Genomic DNA, 21,224 nt, shown 5'->3' with positions numbered 1-21,224 from the left:
ATTAAACACAGTCTGTTAGTGATGAAACTGATTCCCGAGGCCTCTCATAAAAGTAACTGTTTGCTCTCCCACTCCCTTCTCATCTCTGGACCTGGATTAGGGTAGGTGTCCCGTTGTTCTGGATTGGCATGACCAGAGAATGTCTCCACTGTTCCTTCCTTACACTTGAACCTGGAGGATGGCAAGCATTCTCCCTGTCCTTCCAAAAAGTTCCTGTTGTTGAATCAGGGCCCGCTGCTCATCACTTACAAAATCAAATTTACAAATGTTGATAGAAAAGAAAAGTTGTCTCTAATCAGAATGCCGACAGTCTGGGGAGATAGTGGACTCAGTGTCCCCCAAAAACCGTCTCTGAAGATTCTGTTCAGCCATGAAGAGAAGTAATCTCAATCACTGAGACAGGAAGTCAGAGTCATCACTATCCCCCACTGTGTGCAGGCACCTCAACTTCTTGTGATCTTCTTCTAGATGTTATCTTGTTCCACAGTTTGGTCACACAGTTTGTTCAAAAGATTACTGAAGGGAAAGCTAGAGAAAAGATCTGGTCATGTGTTACTTACTTATTCTTAATTTCTACTTCTTTGACCTATGGAAAGAACTGACAAGTTAGGCAAAGCATTGTGTGATTAAAAGATTTGAAAGGTGTGCCTGGGCTGGAAATGAGTAGAGCATGGGGGTCCCTGGTTACAATTAGTTACAATATAGTTTTGCTAAAGTGACAAGAAAAGGGGCTTCCTACTGAGGATAGTTTCCTGCAAAGAGCTGCTTTACACTCCCAACTTTGAGTTACCTGTCATGAGATGAGATTAATCCTCCTTATTTGAGTCATCTACTGACCCTAACTGTCTTTCATTTCCTGAAGATTTTAGCTCAAGATTCAATGTCATTTTCTACAATATTTCTACTAACCTAATTTTGATGATTTCATTATACACATAGCTAATCCTTAAAATAAAATGATTATTTTTCCATGTTATGCCTATTGCCATTGGATAGAATAGTCTTTGAAAGAACACACTCTGCAAAGCAATGGTCTGAAGCTTACATGAGTCTTTAAACAGAAAATTACACATAACTTAGTTTTGAAAATAAAAGTAAAGGACTTCCCTGGTGGTGCAGTGGTTAAGAATCCACCTGCCAAGGCAGCAGACACGGGCTTGATCCCTGGTCTGGGAAGATCTCACATGCCACAGAGCAACTAAGCCCACACACCACAACTACTGAAGCTCACGAGCCTATTGCCTGTGCTCTGCAACAAGAGAAGTCACTGAAATGAGGAGCCTGCACACTGTAACAAAGAAGTAGAGAGAGCCCATGCACAGCAACAAAGACCCAATGCAGCCAAAGAAGGAAAATAAGTGAGATTTAACAAAACAAAAGGGGCTAAGGTGTAGAGGAATAAAGAGAGGAAACATGGCCTGAGAGAATAATATTTCAGTATTCTTTTCTTAAACAGACGTCTAAACATCTGTTTCTTAAACAGATGTCTGAGCAGATCTTAAAACCTTCATACAAACATTCCCTGACCCACTCAATGAAAAGCCGATCAGCCTGCATTTAAAGTTCGAGTGCTCCATAATCAGGACTATCAATGGAACACTTCTCATACATTTTCTTATCTTACATTTTTTGTGTGTCTTAACACAACTTCCTTACTGCATAGTATATATCATGCATGCTCATGAAGGCAAGGAATGTGTATAACAGATATTTTGTATCTCTCCTTTTAATAAATGAATAAGGGTGGGCTAATATACAAAATAAACCAAAAAGGAGGAGAATGTAGTCTTTGTGAAAAGAAAAAAAGCTTTTACAAATAAAAGTATATCATCTTTGGGTATTGTGGACCTAAGAATGCCTCCTGCCATATCAGCAAACAAAGGATATTGTGGCCACCAAGTGGTCAACAGCAGCCAACCACAACAATGTACCCTGAGGGTGATACAGGATGGGAAAGAACATGATACTGGCCCCAGACAGCTGAAGTGCATATCAAAGGAATGATTTCAATGAGCCCAGACTCTTGCATCTTTCCACAGAAAAGTGTTAAATCCATTAACTTGAGATGTCTGGTTTTCTTTAATTAACAATAATCTTTTGTGTTCAGACTACCTGGTTTTTGTTCGAAAACCCCTATATATCATTGCTCCTCCCTTATCCTTTCAGAACTGTCCCTCAGAGCTATCTGAGAGCCTGCCTCCTGGGCTTGAGTCCTCAGAAAGTCCTCCAAATAAAACATAATTCTCAACTTTTAGGTTGTGCATTTTTTTTATATTCGACAGTATGCATCTTACAAGAGTAGACATAGTGTTTGCTCCCATGGAATCCCAGGGTAAGAAGTAACAGAAACATTCTAGTTGTTCCCTTTAATTGTGGAAATGCAAATACTGAGGCTTATACATAGTAAGAAGTATATACCTATCACAGAGCCACAAGTCTGGAATGGAAACTCAGGGTCTTTTAATTCCTTACTTATTATTCTTTCCACTGCACTACTCTCCCTTACAATTATAATAATTATGGGCATCATTATTATACTTCATTAAGTATATATGAAACTGTGTTTTATTAGAACCCTAAAATCTGTTCACATGTGTCTACACATTACCATTTCCTGCTCATTTCACATCCTTGCCTGCTCATAAATTAATAGGTGCTTCAAGATGCATTGCTTGCCCCAGAACAATATTTGTATTCCTCAGTGCCCACACCTACTTGCTGGAAAATTCCACTCATTAAGAAAACATCTGGTTCTTTAGACTAAGGTACTAGTGATTTGGTGTAAATTTTTTGATAAATTTCCATTTTTCTTCAATAATTTATTTTACTTATACAACTAAAAAAAACACTCACAATTTTTAAATTCACATTTTACACAAAAGGTTGTTTTAGCTACTGTTACAAAGGCCACTCCAATATTCATAGGCTCTGAATAAATGTATTTAAATTGTTAATTATATATTTAAGTCCCTTTAACACAATTGGTTTGCTATTGCAACTGATCACAGTGGTAAAAAATTTACTAGAAGATGCTATAATCCAGAGAATAAAATTAAACTACAAACAGCACAGCTTGAAGCCCCAAGCTTTGAAAGCCCTATAATTTTTCTGAAAACATTGTGTTACATGATATGTAACATGGTCTCATAATACAAAGAAATTAATGTGTTATACAATCATGCCTTTTGTTCATATTATGTTTTTTTTTTCTGTACCTTGTCTTTGGTTTTAAATTTCATTATTTAAAACAGCCCTAACACTTTGCTGGTGTCCTTGGACTTCCAAGTGCTGAGCCCAAGCTACTTTCATAGAATCATACCTAACTTCAATAACTGGGTCCTAAATTTACTGATAACATTGATGAGGTTCACACATGTGATTGATTTGCCACACACTTTGTAGTGCCTTTGTTGTGTACTCACTAAGAAACAAAGATGACAGAGACTCATCCTCTGCTCTCAGGTTGCTTACTAAACATAATTATGCAGGAGAAATTCCCTTAAACAAACCTAAACTTAACAAGCTAACTCTCCATTCTCTTAAAACACATCTACTAATGTTTAGAACATTGTGAAAGGTTGTGGTTAGTAGACTGATATCTTGCTACTTAAACTGTGATCCAAGGACCAATAGCATCAGCCACACCTGAAAACGTTAAAAATGCTGAATCTCAGGCCACCACTCCATACCTACCAAATCAGAATATGCATTTTAACAATATCAGCAGGCAACTCCTATGTGTGTGAAATTTGAGAAGCACAGCTTTAGTATACCCACTTACTTCTGCTCCCTCTAGCTGGGTTGTATGCTCACCAAGGGTCAGTTGTATTTTATCCATATGCACAACTGCTTACACCAATTGGTATATTTGTGTGTTCTTGTAATGCAAAATGATGAAATGAGACAAAAAGATAGTTATCATTTTTATGGACTAAATTGAATACTTTGTCAAGGTTCAATAAATGTGAATTGCTACTATAATTGTCATCGGATTATTTTTAGACAAACAACTATTAGAGAACAGGAGAAAACTGCTATGTGGAAGAATTCTGAATTCCAATTGTTTCAAGTGCATTTAAGTCCCCACTTTAAGTTAAATATACCTAAACAGGAAGTCATAGATGTTTCAGGAAACACAGCTTGAAACTCTTTGACCTAAATCAGAGCTGGTAAACAAATTGCATCTGTATAGTTTAAGTTAAGTATTAGTAGGGCCATCTCAGAAACCTGTAGGAAAAAATAGTCAAATACTTTTCCAATCTTGCTTATATAATTCTTTGCACATACACAGTAGGCAGTAAATAAATGAGTGCTAAGTGGGGATATGACATTCATGAAAAAGAGTATGGCGAATGGAAACAGTATAAATGCAGTTCTGTATAATTCATGCATTCAACAAATACATCTGGAAAATATCCGAGACATTGATGGATGCTGGAAATAGAATGTAAGCTAGATACACAAGTATCTGCCTTAAGAGAGGCTCCTACTGACACATATAACCCTGTCAAGTTGCTGGGTTTCATTGAAGCTCAAGCTTCTTCATACATTCTTATCTACTTCATAGAGTTTTGATGAAGGTTATATGAGATTATGTGAAGTGTCTAGAAGTTCAATAAATCTAATACCCCTCCTTACCTTTGTTCAATATACAGTGGAAATCATTGAAGTTTCTTGAACAGAGGACTTCCTTGATCAGAGGCGGTTTCTGGAAATCAATTCAGCTTAGGGAGCAATTAATCTTGGTAAAAAGTAATAAAGAATGTCTTGTATTAAGGAGATATGGGAGACAATTTACAGTAAAAGCTTACTTTTCCCAAATGAAAAGTTTCCCGACTAACCTATTTTAGTTCATTCTGAAGTGTTAGTTCCCATTTCTACCTTACCAGCTCCACCTTCCAATGATCTGAGCAGCTTTATTCTTGATGTACATTACTCATGCATGAGAACAAAAAGCAAATAAAATCTCTGGAGTATTTCTTGCACCTGGAAAGTCATCTACTTTGTGATATTTTGAGAGAAATATTTTCTAAAAACTAAACTAGCCACATAGACAAGGTCCAATTATTCAAAGTCACACCTAAACAAAGTTTTCCCACTGCTTTCAGTACAACAGTGGTCCACCTCACCTTCCACTACATGCTTCCAAATCCTATTGTCACTACCAATGCCTTTCTCGAATCTCTTTCACTAGTTCTTATCTCTTCACAGGCTTTTTTTTTCCATTAAATGGATTTTATCCAGTAATGGAAATAATCATCTCCTTATTGTGTATATAGTCATTAGAAAAGAAAGACATTTATTTCAATTAAACCAAGTTTCTTAATGATTTAAGAACTATTTGAGAAATATAATTTATTTTATAATTCTGAGAATTATAAGGAATTCATAAATCAAAAAATTAATCTTTGTGTTTCTCAAGTTTTATTTTTAATTCTAGAAAGACTGAGTTCAACTTATAAAACATCTGTGAAGCAAAATGCCCTGCTAGGTTATACAATGTTTATAATTCTGTGAAAACTTGAGCACACACTGCTCTAACATACTCTGAATCCAGTCATTTCTTGAAACTTATGAGTCCAGTTGTTCCTACATGTAACTGCTTCATCTATTTTCCATTTGCAGTCTCAGAGAAGATAAATGGTTGTATCTACCTCCAATTCTGATTAATCAAAAGAATCACAAAATGGATCAACTCAAAAGCAGCATTCTTTTAGGAGTATATTAGTTATAATTAAATTATATCATGAATATTAGCTCAGCTGTTGTATTAAGAAGGGAGATGATATTATAGGAATGTGCTGGTCTGACAGACCTCGATGTGATCCCAGGCTTAATAAAAATACAATATTAACCAGGGAAAAAAGTCACTTAAGCCTTCCAAAATTCAGCAAAATGGGCAATACTGTCACAGAGAGGTCTTTGAGGGTTAAATATGTAGTTCCAGGCACACTGTAGATTCCAAATAAACAATACTAATTGCTGTGATTTTATTTATTCCTTTTAACTGTTAATTATTTTATGTTCTTATCTCTCCTCTTTTACTTTAGTCCTAATCTCTTAGAAGAAGAAAAGAGAAGAGGTTGATTTCCGTCTCTCTAACAGTGTCAGGAACTCAGTATATTTCCACTGTGAATCTCAGCTTACTTTATTTATTCATGTTTCCTCCTTTTATTCATTTATAAAATATTTGAGCACTTGTTAAATAGTTAGCCCTGTGCTTGTTGCCATCTGCTGTGCCATAAAACAGGGATTTTTTTTCTATCACATTGCCTCAACACTAGCAAAATGAAATAAGTTCCTGAAAAGAAAAACACATTATCCATTTCACTTATGAACACATACACTACTATAGAACACACGCACTACTACAGATAAAGTTTACCTTAGAATGAGTGTAATCCACTGGATATATATGTAATCTAAGTGTGTGTGCTCTATGAAACTCTTATATTCTCCTAACTCAGAAAAGCTAGAAGCAATTGTTACATGTCCAGGATTTGGCACAATGTGGTAACAGATGAGGGTACAAATATTACAGACAATTAAAATTTTCAGTAGGTACTAAGGTACGTTTAACTACTGCCAAGAATGTCAAAACACATAATGAAAGTTTTTTTTTTCTATTTGTATTTTAAGCAGTCAGATGGTTAGAATAATAAACATATCACAAATTTAAAAATATATCACAGATTAAAAAACAAATGTTTACATGACAGTTATTACATCCGATGGTTAATATGAATCAAAACCAACTACTTCTGATTTAAATTATAACTTCATTACAATTTAAAAATTAAGAATTTAAGGTCAACAGAATAAAATTAACAAAAGCATAAAATGATTTTGTATACTAAATAAAACTAAATTCATAATGATTCACAATCAAAGCAATTTTCTAGCATTTATTTAAGAAATAATGCTAAATGATCATTTGCTCTCATAGTTTTTTTCTTTTATATTGTTATTAATATGGTTCTATTAAAGTCCATATTAAAATAAATATTTTAAATATTAAAGAAAATATTTTAAAATTCAGCTCCACACTTGAATCTGCACATGTCATCTACTCATTCTCCACTTGATAGCAAATCATTCAAGTGAAAATACGCTACGAAAATTCTGAGCAATTTGAATGCAAATTAAATCAATACAATAATGTAGAAGAATTTGCCCTTGGAAGGAGTGCATATTCAGAAAGCTGCTCAGGATCTTTATTTTGTTTAGTCAGTCTCTAGCAGTATAACTATATTCAAGGCATCTGTTGCAATCTCCATTTTCAAGTGTGAATGAGCCCAGAGCAACGAGACATAACCAAAAGATGAATGTATTCCAAAAATTAAGCATTGGATATCAGGTTTCATTCTGATTCTAGTCAAAATAACACATTTGGTCATATAAAAATTATGAAATTCAGTTGTGGAACTAAACAGGAAATGTTTTTATCTGTGCCAATAATTTGTTTATATAACTAGATTGAGTATGACTATAGTTGAAAAAGTATATTGTTGCCATAAAGGTTTTTTTTTTTTTTTTAGAATATTCTATTGAATAATTCCAAAAGGAAAAGAAGTTATTCTAGGAGCTTCTTTTCAATTTGTAGCTTTTCCTACAACAAAAATGAACACCAAAGAAGAAATAGCACTACAAAATCAAATTCCAAACAAACATTAAGTAGGAACTAAAATGTTTTTTGAAACAATTTTTAGTGACTTCAACATTTTAATATATATCACCTATAAAGAATAGCAGTGTGTAAAGAAAAAATAAATGTACAATGTGTTTAGACACACATACAGACTTGGACAATGAGTTCTGGGAACAAAGAGAAAGAAATGCCTAACTGTGCCTTAAAAAAGGTCAAGGTTCTTTGTCTGACTTACTTCAGTTAACATAATACCCTCCAGGTTCATCTACTTTATTGGAAATGGCAAAACTTCATTTTTTTATGGAAGAGTAATATCCAATTCTATATATATATATATATATATATATATATATAGTAATATATATATAGTAATATCCCATTATATATATATATATACCAGATCTTTATCCATTGATCAGCTGATGGACAAGATAGGGGTGTGTGATTAAGGGGTATGAACTACTACATATAAAATAAATAAGATATAAGGATGTAATATATAGCAATGGAACATAGTCAATATTTTATAATATTTTTTGTAAATTGGATATAATCTACAAAAATATTGAATCACTATATTGTATACCTGAAATTAATATAACATTGTAAATCAACTATATTTTTAAAAATAATAAAAAAATTAAAAAGTCAAGATTCTTACAAAAGAGAAGATAGTTGAGCTGACAGGAGAAAAGAACAAAAATGAATCTCACACTTTCTTCAAAATTATGAAGACTGTGAAATACTCCAGAGGTTCCCAAAGTCCAGAGGCCACCAGTGAGGAATGAGTACTTTAGTGAGTTTAGACTCTCTTAGAAAACTAAAAGGGGGGTAAATGGAGGTGCTGACTCCCTTATAAGTAGTCCAGGCAAAGCTGTGGGGTCTACCTGTAGGTTTAGTCTGCAGATGGAAACATTTGGCTAACCCTATGGAAATCTTGTAAGACTGGGTAATGTGCTCATGAGCTATGGGCTTAGCACATGGGTGAGTTCTGACTATGCAGGGTCAATACCTATTTTAACTATCAATAACCAAATTGACAAAATGTATTCTGGATTCCTATCTTTGTTAGAACCAAGGATGAATACTCTTTCTTCATCTGTATACCAGTAGTGCTCCCAAGGCCATGCATTTTCCCTGACTTTTTCTAAATTAAAATCCCTCTCTTCACTTCTCATAGCTTCAGCAACCTTTCAAAACTCCAGAAGGTGTGAGAGAATTAAACAGTACTTGCTACAGTTATTTTCTCCCTGGGATTATAGAAAAGAGATCCAAGGCATCAAATTCAAGGCCAGAAAATAAGTCAAAATGTTCTTGGAGAATTGACTTTCAGGACAGAGGAAATTAGGGACATTAGGCAAAAATGTGCCAAGACAGAATCCAAAGTCAGATGGATTAGAGTAATCAAAGCCAAAGACAGACAGTACTGATAAAAAAGAATTTAATCAGAAGAAACAGTACAAGTATATATAAGGTTAGGTCTGCAGACTAAATCAGGACCTTTTAAAAGTAGAGGATCTGTTCCAACCTCCTTAAAATACAAAGTTAAGACACTTAGTTTAGAAAGTATGGACTCATTCTAGTTTCTGCTGGCTGATCTGATAAACAGTTGTGTTGATGATAGATATTTCACTTAGAAATAAATATATATTTGAACCCTTACTAAGTAATGTTCATTGCAGTAATTTCAAGCACAAAGGTAAGCAGATGAAGAAATTTTGGAGTAAATGAGACTTTTCCATCCTTAAAAATCTGCACATCATAGGTTGGAAAGTAGTAGTTCTCTCTGGGTGTCAAATTCCCCAATAGTCATTTAAGCTATGTAGGTTGGGATGGGAAGAGTAGTAGAATAGAGTATACAGTAAACATTACCTAATGTTGATTTAAAACCACACTAAATAAGTTGACTTACTAAGAGAAGATCAAGAAATCTATATAAACCACATGATAACAGTTTTCTCTCTTGGTTTTGTTTTCACCTGACCAAGGGTTACCTCATTCCCCAAATAACATTCAGTTGACAATAAGGAGCAGGAAAAATGATCCTATTATACAGTATAAACAACAAACTAACTAACTTATTTAGCTGTATGCCACCCACATAAATTCTTAGTTCCAGATAAATGAAATATAAATGCAGTCTCTTTAATATTCCATTTAATTTGTATGTCCAAACAAACTAAGGTATTTCTTTGAAACAACACATTGCAAGAGTACTGAAAAATAGCCTAAAACTGTTATATCTGGTTTTTAAAATGTTATGATATAACTATTCACTTCTGTAGATACATGTTCATGAGAAATACATACACAACCTACAAGTCAAAGAAATTCCATTTAATAACACTCAAGTGAAAGAAAGGACTAGAATTATGTCTGGGCAATGTCTCAACTTTCCCCAAGGTGATTCATTAGATTTATGGGATGAACGGCCATTTTGTGGAAATTTGTAAAGGATCCCTACTTTACCTGAGTGATATGAGATAAACTGAGACTACTGGCAGGAGGACAAATCTACCAAGTCAAAGAAACCATAGGTAAGGGATCACAAAGGGGTAGCTGGAGAAAGCCTACATTTCCAAAGGCCACAGAGATTCTGGACAACACCTGGGTTATCTGAGGAGAGCATGATTCATGGGTGGCAGGAAAATAAAAATAGACTTTGGGTCACAGAGTTCTGCTTTGATTCCTGAGTACGTAGATGTTAAATTACATCAGTATGATTAGTTCAGCAATAATTACCACTCAGTTAAATAAGAACCAGTATCTCTTGTTAACTCATCTTCCTTTCTCTAATAGATAATTCTTTTCATATCTACCTTTTGAATAGATTACATTATACTATCCCAATTAATTACCTTAAGAAGAAAGAATAAAACCTCTACAAAGAGTGTCTAAAATAAAAGCTACGTTTTACAATATGTATAGGGAGATACCACACCAAAGTTTAATGTCTACCAGGGCTGTGCTGTGATCCAGAGATAGAGGTTTTGTGGGCCTGAAAGATTATCCACTCAGGGTGGAGTTCTAAAAAAGTATACATAAAATGACAAATGCAAAATTATATATATGTGTGTGTGTGTGTGTGTGTGTGTGTGTGTATTTAGGAAAAGAGATAACAGCAAATTACCTATTTTAAAAGCTGACAAATATATCATCAAAAATTCCAGGAAATAATATAATACTTTATTAGTTATTTGTCTAATACCCTCTATACTACTCTTTCTTTCCTACAGTTTTCTGGCTGAACACTCTTGATCTTCTCTTCGAAAATGATGATATCACAATATAGTTTTCTATAGAGAAAATAAAAAAGATAATTTAGCTATTCTTCAGTATGGTTAATTGTCATTTGTTTTTAGTTATTGTTAATTTAGAACATTAGCCTGAAATTAAGACATAAGAGTAATTCAAAAGCATTTCAAATTGCTGCTGCAGTGTATTGAACTACATAATATGGAAATTACTCTTATGCTACATACATTGATTTATTGATGATTATGTGTGAGAGTTTTATTACTAGAAATCTTGCTTCTTAAGATAATTTAATCGCATGGTGATTTTGCATGCCTGTTTTTTCTGGAAGTACCAGGCTTCATCACAAAAAAAAAAAAAAATGTGTCAGATATACTAAGAAGCAATTCTGTATATTCAGATATGCAGAAGCAATTTGTATTGCTCTGTACAAATACAGAGTTTGTGCTCTAGAAACAAAATTATACTTTCTTTCAAAAATGCCCATATAGGGCCTCCCTGGTGGCGCAGTGGTTGAGAGTCCGCCTGCCGATGCAGGGGATACAGGTTCGTGCCCCGGTCTGGGAGGATCCCATATGCCGCGGAGTGGCTGGGCCCGTGAGCCATGGCCGCTGGGCCTGCGCATCCGGAGCCTGTGCTCCGCAACGGGGGAGGCCACAACAGTGAGAGGCCCGCATACCGCAAAAAAAAAAAAAAAAAAAAAAAATGCCCATATAAAAAGTATGATATAATTTATATTTTTTAGTAATTTTTTATTGAGGTACAATTGATCTACAATACTATATAAGTTTCAGGTGTACAACATAGTGATTCACAATTTTTAAAGATTATATTTCATTTATAGTATTATAAAACATTAACTATATTCCCTATGCTGTACAATATATCCTTGTAGTTTCTTTATTTTATACATAGTAATTTGTACATCTTAATTCTCTAATCAAATTTTGCTCCACCACCCTTCCCAACCTCACTGGTAACCACTAGTTTGTTCTCTGTATCTGTGAGTCTGTTTCTTTTTTGCTATATTCACAAGTTTGTTTTATTTTTTAGATTCCACATATAAATAACATAGTATTTGTCTTTCTCTGTCTGACTTATTTAAATAACATAATACCCTTCAAGTCCATCCATGTTGCTGCAAATGACAAAATTTCATTCTTTTTTTATGGCTGAGTAGTATGGCATTATATATATATATATATATATATATATATATATATATATATATATACACACACACAAACAACAGATTCATTATTCATTTGTCTGCTGATGGACACTAGGGTTGCTTCCGTATCTTGGCTATTGAAAATAATGCTGCTATGAACATTGGGTGCATGTATCTTTTCAAATTAGTGTTTTCATTTTCTTCAAATATATACCTAGAACTGGAATTGCTGGATCATATGGTAGTTTTATTTTCAGTTTTTGATGAACCTCCATATTGTTTTCCACAGTGGCTACAAATATTTACATTCCCACCATCAGTGAACACATGTTCCCTTTACTCCACAACCTCACACATATTTTTTATTCATAGTGTTTTTGATAGTAGCCATTCTGACAAGTGTGAGGTAGTATCTCATGGTGGTTTTGATTTGCATTTCCCTGATGATATTTTTTGATATAGATTAGGAGGGGCTGTTTATATATTTTTGATACTAAACCCTCATCAGTCATAAAATTTGCAAGTACTTTCTCCCATTCAGTAAGTTGTCATTTCATTTTGTTGACGGTTTCTGTTGCTGTGCAGAACTCTTAAGCTTAATTAAGTCCCATTTGTTTATTTTTGCCTTTGTTTTCTTTGCCTCAGTAGGCAGATCAAAGAAAAATATTTCTTGAGTTATGTCAAAGAGAGTTCTGCCTATGTTTTCTTATAGGAGTTTTATAGTTTCTGGTCTTACATCTACATCTTTAATCCATTCTGAGTTTATTTTTATATGTGGGGTGAAAAACAGTTCTAATCTCATTCTTTTCCATGTAGCTGTCCAGTTTTCCTGGGGCAACTTATTGAAGAGACTGTCTTTATTATATAGTCTTTCCTCCTTTGTCATATATTAATTGACCATAAGTGCATGGGTTTACTTCTGGGCTATATATTCAGTTCCATTTATCTATATGTTGGTTTTTGTGCCAGTACCATGCTGTTTTGATTAACAGAGCTTTGCAGTATAGTCTAATAACATGGAGCATAATACCTCCAGTTTTGTTTTTCTTTCTCAAGAATGTTTTGGCTATTTGGCGTCTTTTGCTTTTCCATAGAAATTTAAATTTTTTTCCTAGTTCTGTGAAAAATGCCACTGATATTTTGATAGGGATTGCATTGAATATGTAGATTGCCTTGGGTAGTATGGTCATTTTAACAATATTAATTCTTCAAAGCATAAACAGGGTCTATCTTTCCATGTGTTTGTGTTGTCTTCAATTTCTTTTATCAGTCTTATATTTACTTTTCAGAGTACAGGTCTTTTATCTCCCTGAGTAGGTTTATTCCTAAGTATTTCATGCTTTTTGATGTGATTGTAAAAGGGGTCGTTTCCTTTACTTCCCTCTCTGACAGTTCATTGTTAGTGGAAAGAAATGCAACAAATTACTTTTTCTTTTTTTCTTTTAATTTTTAAATTTTACTTTATTTATTTTTTTATACAGCAGGTACTTATTAGTCATCAATTTTATACACATCAGTGTATACATGTCAATCCCAATCGCCCAATTCATCAAACCACCACACCCACCACCCCGCTGCTTTCCCCGCTTAGTGTCCATACATTTGTTCTCTACATCTGTGTCTCAATTTCTGCCTGCAAACCAGTTCATCTGTACCACTTTTCTAGGACCCACGTATATGTGTTAATAAATGATATTGTTTTTCTCTCTCTGACTTACTTCACCCTGTATGACAGTCTCTAGATCCATCCACGTCTCAAAAAATGACCCAATTTCATTCCTTTTTAAAGCTGAGTAATATTGCATTGTATATATGTACCACAACTTCTTTATCCATTCTTTTAATGTGCTGTTGGTTTCTGTTTGTTAGTATTTTGTTGAGGATTTTTGCATCTATATTCATCAGAGTTATTGGTCTGTAATTTTACTTTTTTGTAGTATCTTTGTCTGGTTTGGTATCAGGGTAATGGTGGCCTCATAGAATGAGTTTGGGAGTGTTCTTTCCACTGCAAATTTTTGGAAGAATTTGAGCAGGATGGGTGTTAGCTCTTCTCTAAATGTTTGATAGAATTCACCTGTGAAGCCATATGGTCCTGGACTTTTATTTGTTGGAAGATTTTTAATCACAGTTTCAATTTCATTACTTGTGATTGGTCTGTTCATATTTTCTATTTCTTCCTGGTTCAATCTTGGAAGGTTATACCTTTCTAAGAATTTGTCCATTTCTTCCAGGTTATCCATTTTATTGGCACAGAGTTGCTGTAGTAACTTAGGATGCTTTGTATTTCTGCAGTGCCTGTTGTAACTTCTCCTTTTTCATTTCTAATTTTATTGAGTCCTCTCCCTCTTTTTCTTGATCAGTCTGGCTAATGGTTTATCAATTTTGTTCATCTTCTCAAAGAAACAGCTTTTAGTTTTAGTGATCTTTGCTATTGTTTTCTTTGTTTCTATTTCATTTATTTTTGCTCCGATCTTTATGATTTCTTTCCTTCTGCTAACTTTGGGGTTTTTGTTTGTTTCTTTGTTTGTTTTTAAAGTAGAGGGAAGGATTATGTATTTATTTGTTTATTTATTTATTTATTTATTTTTTGGCTGTGTTGGGTCTTTGTTTCCAGTGAGGGCTTTATCTAGTTGCGGCAAGCAGGGGCCACTCTTCATCGTGGTGCATGGGCCTTTCACTCTCATGGCCTCTCTTGTTGCAGGGCACAGGCTCCAGATCCGCAGGCTCAGTAGTTGTGGCTCACGGGCCTAGTTGCTCTGTGGCATGTGGGATACTCCCAGACCAGCCCTCGAACCCACGTCCCCCACATTGGCAGGCAAACTCTCAACAACTGCACCACTAGGGAAGCCATAACTTTGGGTTTTGTTTGTTCTTCTTTCTCTAGTTCCTTTAGGGGTAAGGTTAGATTGTTTATTTGAGATTGTTCTTATTTCTTGAGATAGGCTTGTATAGCTATAAACTTCCCTCTTAGAACTGCTTTTGCTGCATCCCATAGGTTTTGGATCGTCATGTTTTCATTGTCATTTGTCTCTAGGTATTGTTTGATTTCCTCTTTGATTTCTTCAGTGATCTCTTGGTTATTTAGTAACGTATTGTTTAGCCTCCATGTGTTTGTGTTTTTTTCCATTTTTTCCCTGTAATTCATTTCTAATCTCATAGAGTTGTGGTCAGAAAAGATGCTTGATATGATTTCACTTTTCTTAAATTTATTGATGCTTGATCTGTGGCCCAAGCTATGATGTATCCTAGAGAATGTTCCATGTGCACTTGAGAAGAAAGTGTAATCTGCTGTTTTTGGATGGAATGTGTTATAAATATCAATTTAATCTATCTGGTCTATTTGTCATTTAAAGTTTCTGTTTCCTTATTAATTTTCTGTTTACATGATCTGTCCGTTAGTGTGAGGTGTTAAAGTCCCCCACTATTACTGTGTTACTGTCGATTTCCACTTTTATAGCTGTTAGCAGTTGCCTTATGTATTGAGGTGGGCCTATGTTGGGTGCATATATATTTATAATTGTTATATCTTCATCTTGGATTGATCCCCTGATCATTATGTAGTGTCCTTCCTTGTCTCTTGTAACATCCTTTATTTTAAAATCTATTTTATCTGATATGAGTATTGCTACTCCAGCTTTCTTTTGATTTCCATTTGCATGGAATATCTTTTTCAATCCTCTCACTTTCAGTCTGTATGTGTCCCGAGGTCTGAAGTGGGTCTCTTGTAGACAGCATATATACGGGTCTTGTTTTTGTATCCATTCAGCAAGCCTGTGTCTTTTGGTTGGAGGATTTAATCCATTCACGTTTAAGGTAATTATCGATATGTATGTCCCTGTGACCATTTTCTTAATTGTTTTGGGTTTGTTTTTGTAGGTTCTTTCCTTCTCTTGTGTTTCCCACTTAGAAAAGTTCCTTTAACATTTGTTGTAGAGCTGGTTTGGTGGTGCTGAATTCTCTTAGCTTTTGCTTGTCTGTAAAGCTTTTGATTTCTCCATCAAATGTGAATGAGATCCTTGTCAGATAGAGTAATCTTTGTTAGAGGTTATTCCCTTGCTTCACTTTAAGTATATCATGCATCTCCCTTCTGGCTTGTAGAGTTTCTGCTGAGAAATCATCTGTTACCCTTATGGGAGTTCCCTTGTATGTTATTTGTCATTTTTCCCTTGCTGCTTTTAATAATTTTTCTTTGTCTTTATTTTTTGCCAATTTGATTACTATGTGTCTCAGAGTGTTTCTGCTTGGGTTTACCCTGTATGGGTCTCTCTGTGCGTCATGGACTTGGGTGGCTATTTCCTTTCCCATGTTAGGGAAGTTTTCATCTATAATCTCTTCAAATATTTTCTTTGGTCCTTTCTCTCTCTCTTCTTCTGGGAACTCGGTAATGTGAATGTTATTGCATTTAATGTTGTCCCAGAAGTCTCTTAGGCTGTCTTCATTTCTTTTCATTCTTTTTTCTTTATTCTGTTCCGCCACAGTGAATTCCTCCATTCTGTCTTCCAGGTCACTTATCTGTTCTTCTGCCTTAGTTACTCTGCTATTGATTCCTTATAGTGGAGTTTTCATTTCAGTTATTGTATTGTTAATCTCTGTTTGTTTGTTCTTTAATTCTTCTAGGTCTTTGTTAAACATTTCTTGCATCTTCTCGATCTTTGCCTCCATTCTATTTCCGAGGTCCTGGATAATCTTCACTATCATTATTCTGAATTGTTTTTATGGAAGTTTGCCTATCTCCACTTCATTTAGTTGTTTTTCTGGGGTTTTGTCTTGTTCCTTCATTTGTTACATAGACTTCTGCCTTTTCATCTTGTCTATCTTCCAGTGAATGTGGTTTTTGCTCCACAGGCTGCAGGATTGTAGTCTTCTTTGTTCTACTGTGTGCTCTTTGACAAATTTCTGTATATTGATTTCATATCTTGCAATTTCACTGAATTCATTGATAAGCTCTAACAGCTTTTTGGTGGCATCTTTAGGATTTTCTATGTAAAGTATGATGTCATCTGCAAACAATGACAGTTTTACAGCTTCCTTTCTAATTTGGATTCTTTTTATTTCTTTCTCTTGTCTCATTGCTGTGGCTAGGATTTCCAGTATTATGTTGAATTAAAGTAGTGAGAGTGGACTTCCGGGTAAGATGGCGAAAGAGTAAGACACGGAGATCACCTTCCTCCCCACGGATACACCAGAAATACATCTACACGTGGAACAACTCCTACAGAACACCTACTGAACGCTGGCAGAAGACCCAGACCTCCCAAAAGGCAAGAAACACCCCACATACCTGGGTAGGGCAAAGCGGAGAGATTCCCGCACAGAGGATCGGTGCCAAGCAGCACTCACCAGCCCTAGAGGCTTGTGTGCTCGCCCGCCGGGGTGGGCGGTGCTGGAAGCTGAGGCTCGGGCTTCAGTCAGAGTGCAGGGAGAGGACTGGGGCTGGCGGCAAGAACTCAGCCTGAAGGAGGCTAATGTGCCACAGCTAGCCAGGAGGGAGTCCGGGAAAACTCTGGAGCTGCGAAGAGGCAAGAGACTTTTTCTTCCCTCTAGGTTTCCTGGTGCACGAGGAGAGGGGATTAAGAGCGCTGCTTAAAGGGGCTCCACAGACGGGCGCGAGGCACGACTGAAAGCGAGGAGCCCAGTGACGGCCGTGGGAGGCTGGGGCTGCTGCTGCCACAACCAAGAAGCCTGTGTGCGAGCGCAGGTCACTGTCCACACCGCCCTTCCGGGAGCCTGTGCAGCCCGCCACTGCCGGGGTCCCGGGATCCAGGGGCGGCTTCCCTGGGAGAACGCACGGTGTGCCTCGGACTGGTGCAACATCACGCCGACCTCTGCCACTGCAGGCTCGCCCCACACTCCATGCCCACCCTCCCGCCCGGCCTGAGTGAGCCAGAGTCCCCGAAGAGGCTGCTCCTTTAAACTTGTCCTGTCTGAGCAAAGAACAGATGCCCTCCAGCGACCTACATGCAGAGGCGGGGCCAAATCCAAAGCTGAGACCCAGGAGCATTGAGAACAAAGAAGAGAAAGGGAAACCTCTCCCAGCAGCCTCAGAAGCAGTGGATTAAAGCTCCACAATCAACTTGATGTACCCTGTGCATCTGTGGAATACATGAATGGACAACAAATCATCCCAAATTGAGGAGCCTGGAGTCAGTGCTCTGCCTCTGAGGTGGGAGAGCCAACTTCAGGACACTGGTCCACAAGAGACCTCCCAACTCCACATAATATCAAATGGCGAAAATCTTCCAGAGATCTCCAGCTCAACACGAGCACCCAGCTTCACTCAACGACCAGCAAGCTACAGTGCTGGACACCCTATGCCAAACAACTAGCAAGACAGGAACACAACGCCACCCATTAGCAGAGAGGTGGCCTAAAATCATAAAAAGTCCGCAGACACCCCAAAACACACCACCAGACGTGGACCTGCCCACCAGAAAGACAAGATCCAGCCTCATCCACCAGAACACAGGCACTAGTCCCCTCCACCAGGAAGCCTACACAACCCACTAAACCAACCTTAGCCACTGGGGACAGACACCAAAAACAACGGGAACTACGAACCTGCAGCCTGCAAAAAGGAGACCCCAAACACAGTAACATAAGCAAAATGAGAAGACAGAAAAACACACAGCAGGAGAAGGAGCAAGATAAAAACCCACCAGATCTAACAAATGAAGAGGTAATAGGCAGGCTACCTGAAAAAGAATTCAGAATAATGATGGTAAAGATGATCCAAGATTCTATTTCCCAGATCCAAAATCTTGGAAATAGAATAGACAAAATGCAAGAAACAGTTAACAAGGACCTAGAAGAACTAAAGATGAATCAAGCATCGATTAAAAACACAATACATGAAATAAAAAATACTCTAGATGGGATCTATAGCAAAATAACTGAGGCAGAAGAACGGATAAGTGAGGTGGAAGATAAAATAGTGGAAATAACTGCTGCAGAGCAAAATAAAGAAAAAAGAATGAAAAGAACAGAGGACAGTCTCAGAGACCTCTGGGACAACATTAAACGCACCAACATTCGAATTATAGGGGTTTCAGAAGAAGAAGAGAAAAAGAAAGGGACTGAGAAGATATTTGAAGAGATTATAGTTGAAAACTTCCCTAATATGGGAAAGGAAATAGTTCATCAAGTCCAGGAGGCACAGAGAGTCCCATACAGAATAAATCCAAGGAGAAATACGCCAAGACACATATTAATCAAACTGTCAAAAATTAAACACAAAGAAATCATATTAAAAGCAGCAAGGCAAAAACAACAAATAACACACAAGGGAATCCCCATCAGGATAACAGCTGATCTCTCAGCAGAAACTCTACAAGCCAGAAGGGAGTGGCAGGACATAATTAAAGTGATGAAGGAGAAAAACCTGCAACCAAGATTACTCTACCCAGCAAGGATTTCATTCAGATTTGATGGAGAAATTAAAACGTTTACAGACAAGCAAAAGCTGAGAGAGTTCAGCACCACCAAACCAGCTTTACAACAAATGCTAAAGGAACTTCTCTAGGCAAGAAACACAACAGAAGGAAAAGACCTACAATAACGAACCCAAAACAATTAAGAAAATGGGAATAGGAACATACATATCGATAATTACCTTAAATGTAAATGGACTAAATGCTCCCACCAAAAGACACAGAGTGGCTGAATGGATACAAAAACAAGACCCATATATATGCTGTCTACAAGAGACCCACTTCAGACCTAGAGACACATACAGACTGAAAGTAAGGGGATGGAAAAAGATATTCCATGCAAATGGAAATCAAAAGAAAGCTGGAGTAGCAATTCTCATAGCAGACAAAATAGACTTTAAAATAAAGACTATTAGAAGAGACAAAGAAGGACACTACATAATGATCAAGGGATCAATCCAAGAAGAAGATATAACACTTGTAAATATTTATGCACCAAACATAGGAGCACCTCAATACATAAGGCAAATACTAACAGCCATAAAAGGAGAAAACGACAGTAACACAATCATAGTAGGGGACTTTAACACCCCACTTTCACCAATGGACAGATCATCCAAAATGAAAATAAATAAGGAAACACAAGCTTTAAATGATACATTAAACAAGATGGACTTAATTGATATTTATAGGACATTCCATCCAAAAACAACAGAATACACATTTTTCTCAAGTGCTCATGGAACATTCTCCAGGATAGATCATATCTTGGGTCACAAATCAAGCCTTGGTAAATTTAAGAAAATTGAAATTGTATCAAGTGTCTTTTCCGACCACAATGCTATGAGACTAGATATCAATTACAGGAAAAGAGCTGTAAAAAATACAAACACATGGAGGCTAAACAATACACTACTGAATAACGAAGTGATCACTGAAGAAATCAAAGAGGAAATTAAAAAATACCTAGAAACAAATGACAATGGAGACACGACGACCCAAAACCTATGGGTTGCAGCAAAAGCAGTTCTAAGAGGGAAGTTTATAGCAATACAGTCCCACCTTAAGAAACAGGAAACATCTCGAATAAACAACCTAACCTTGCACCTAAAGCAATTAGAGAAAGAAGAACAAAAACATCCCAAAGTTAGCAGAAGGAAATAAATCATAAAAATCAGATCAGAAATAAATGAAAAAGAAATGAAGGAAACGATAGCAAAGATCAATCAAACTAAAAGCTGGTTCTTTGAGAAGATAAACAAAATTGAGAAACGATTAGCCAGACTCATCAAGAAAAAAAGGGAGAAGACTCAAATGAATAGAATTAGAAATGAAAAAGGAGAAGTAACAACTGACACTGCAGAAATACAAAAGATCTTGAGAGATTACTACAAGCAACTCTATGCCAATAAAATGGACAACCTGGAAGAAATGGACAAATTCTTAGAAATGCACAACCTGCCAAGACTGAATCAGGAAGAAATAGAAAATATGAACAGACCAATCACAAGCACTGAAATTGAAACTGTGATAAAAAATCTTCCAACAAACAAAAGCCCAGGACCAGATGGCTTCACAGGTGAATTCCATCAAGCATTTAGAGAAGAGCTAACACCTATCCTTCTGAAACTCTTCCAAAATATAGCAGAGGGAGGAACACTCCCAAACTCATTCTACGAGGCCACCATCACCTTGATACCAAAACCAGACAAGGATGTCACAA

The sequence above is a fragment of the Mesoplodon mirus genome (genome assembly GCF_964341445.2).
Source record: "Mesoplodon mirus genome assembly, chromosome: 7".
Lineage (NCBI taxonomy): Eukaryota > Metazoa > Chordata > Mammalia > Artiodactyla > Ziphiidae > Mesoplodon > Mesoplodon mirus.
This window is presented reverse-complemented; position numbering follows the sequence as displayed.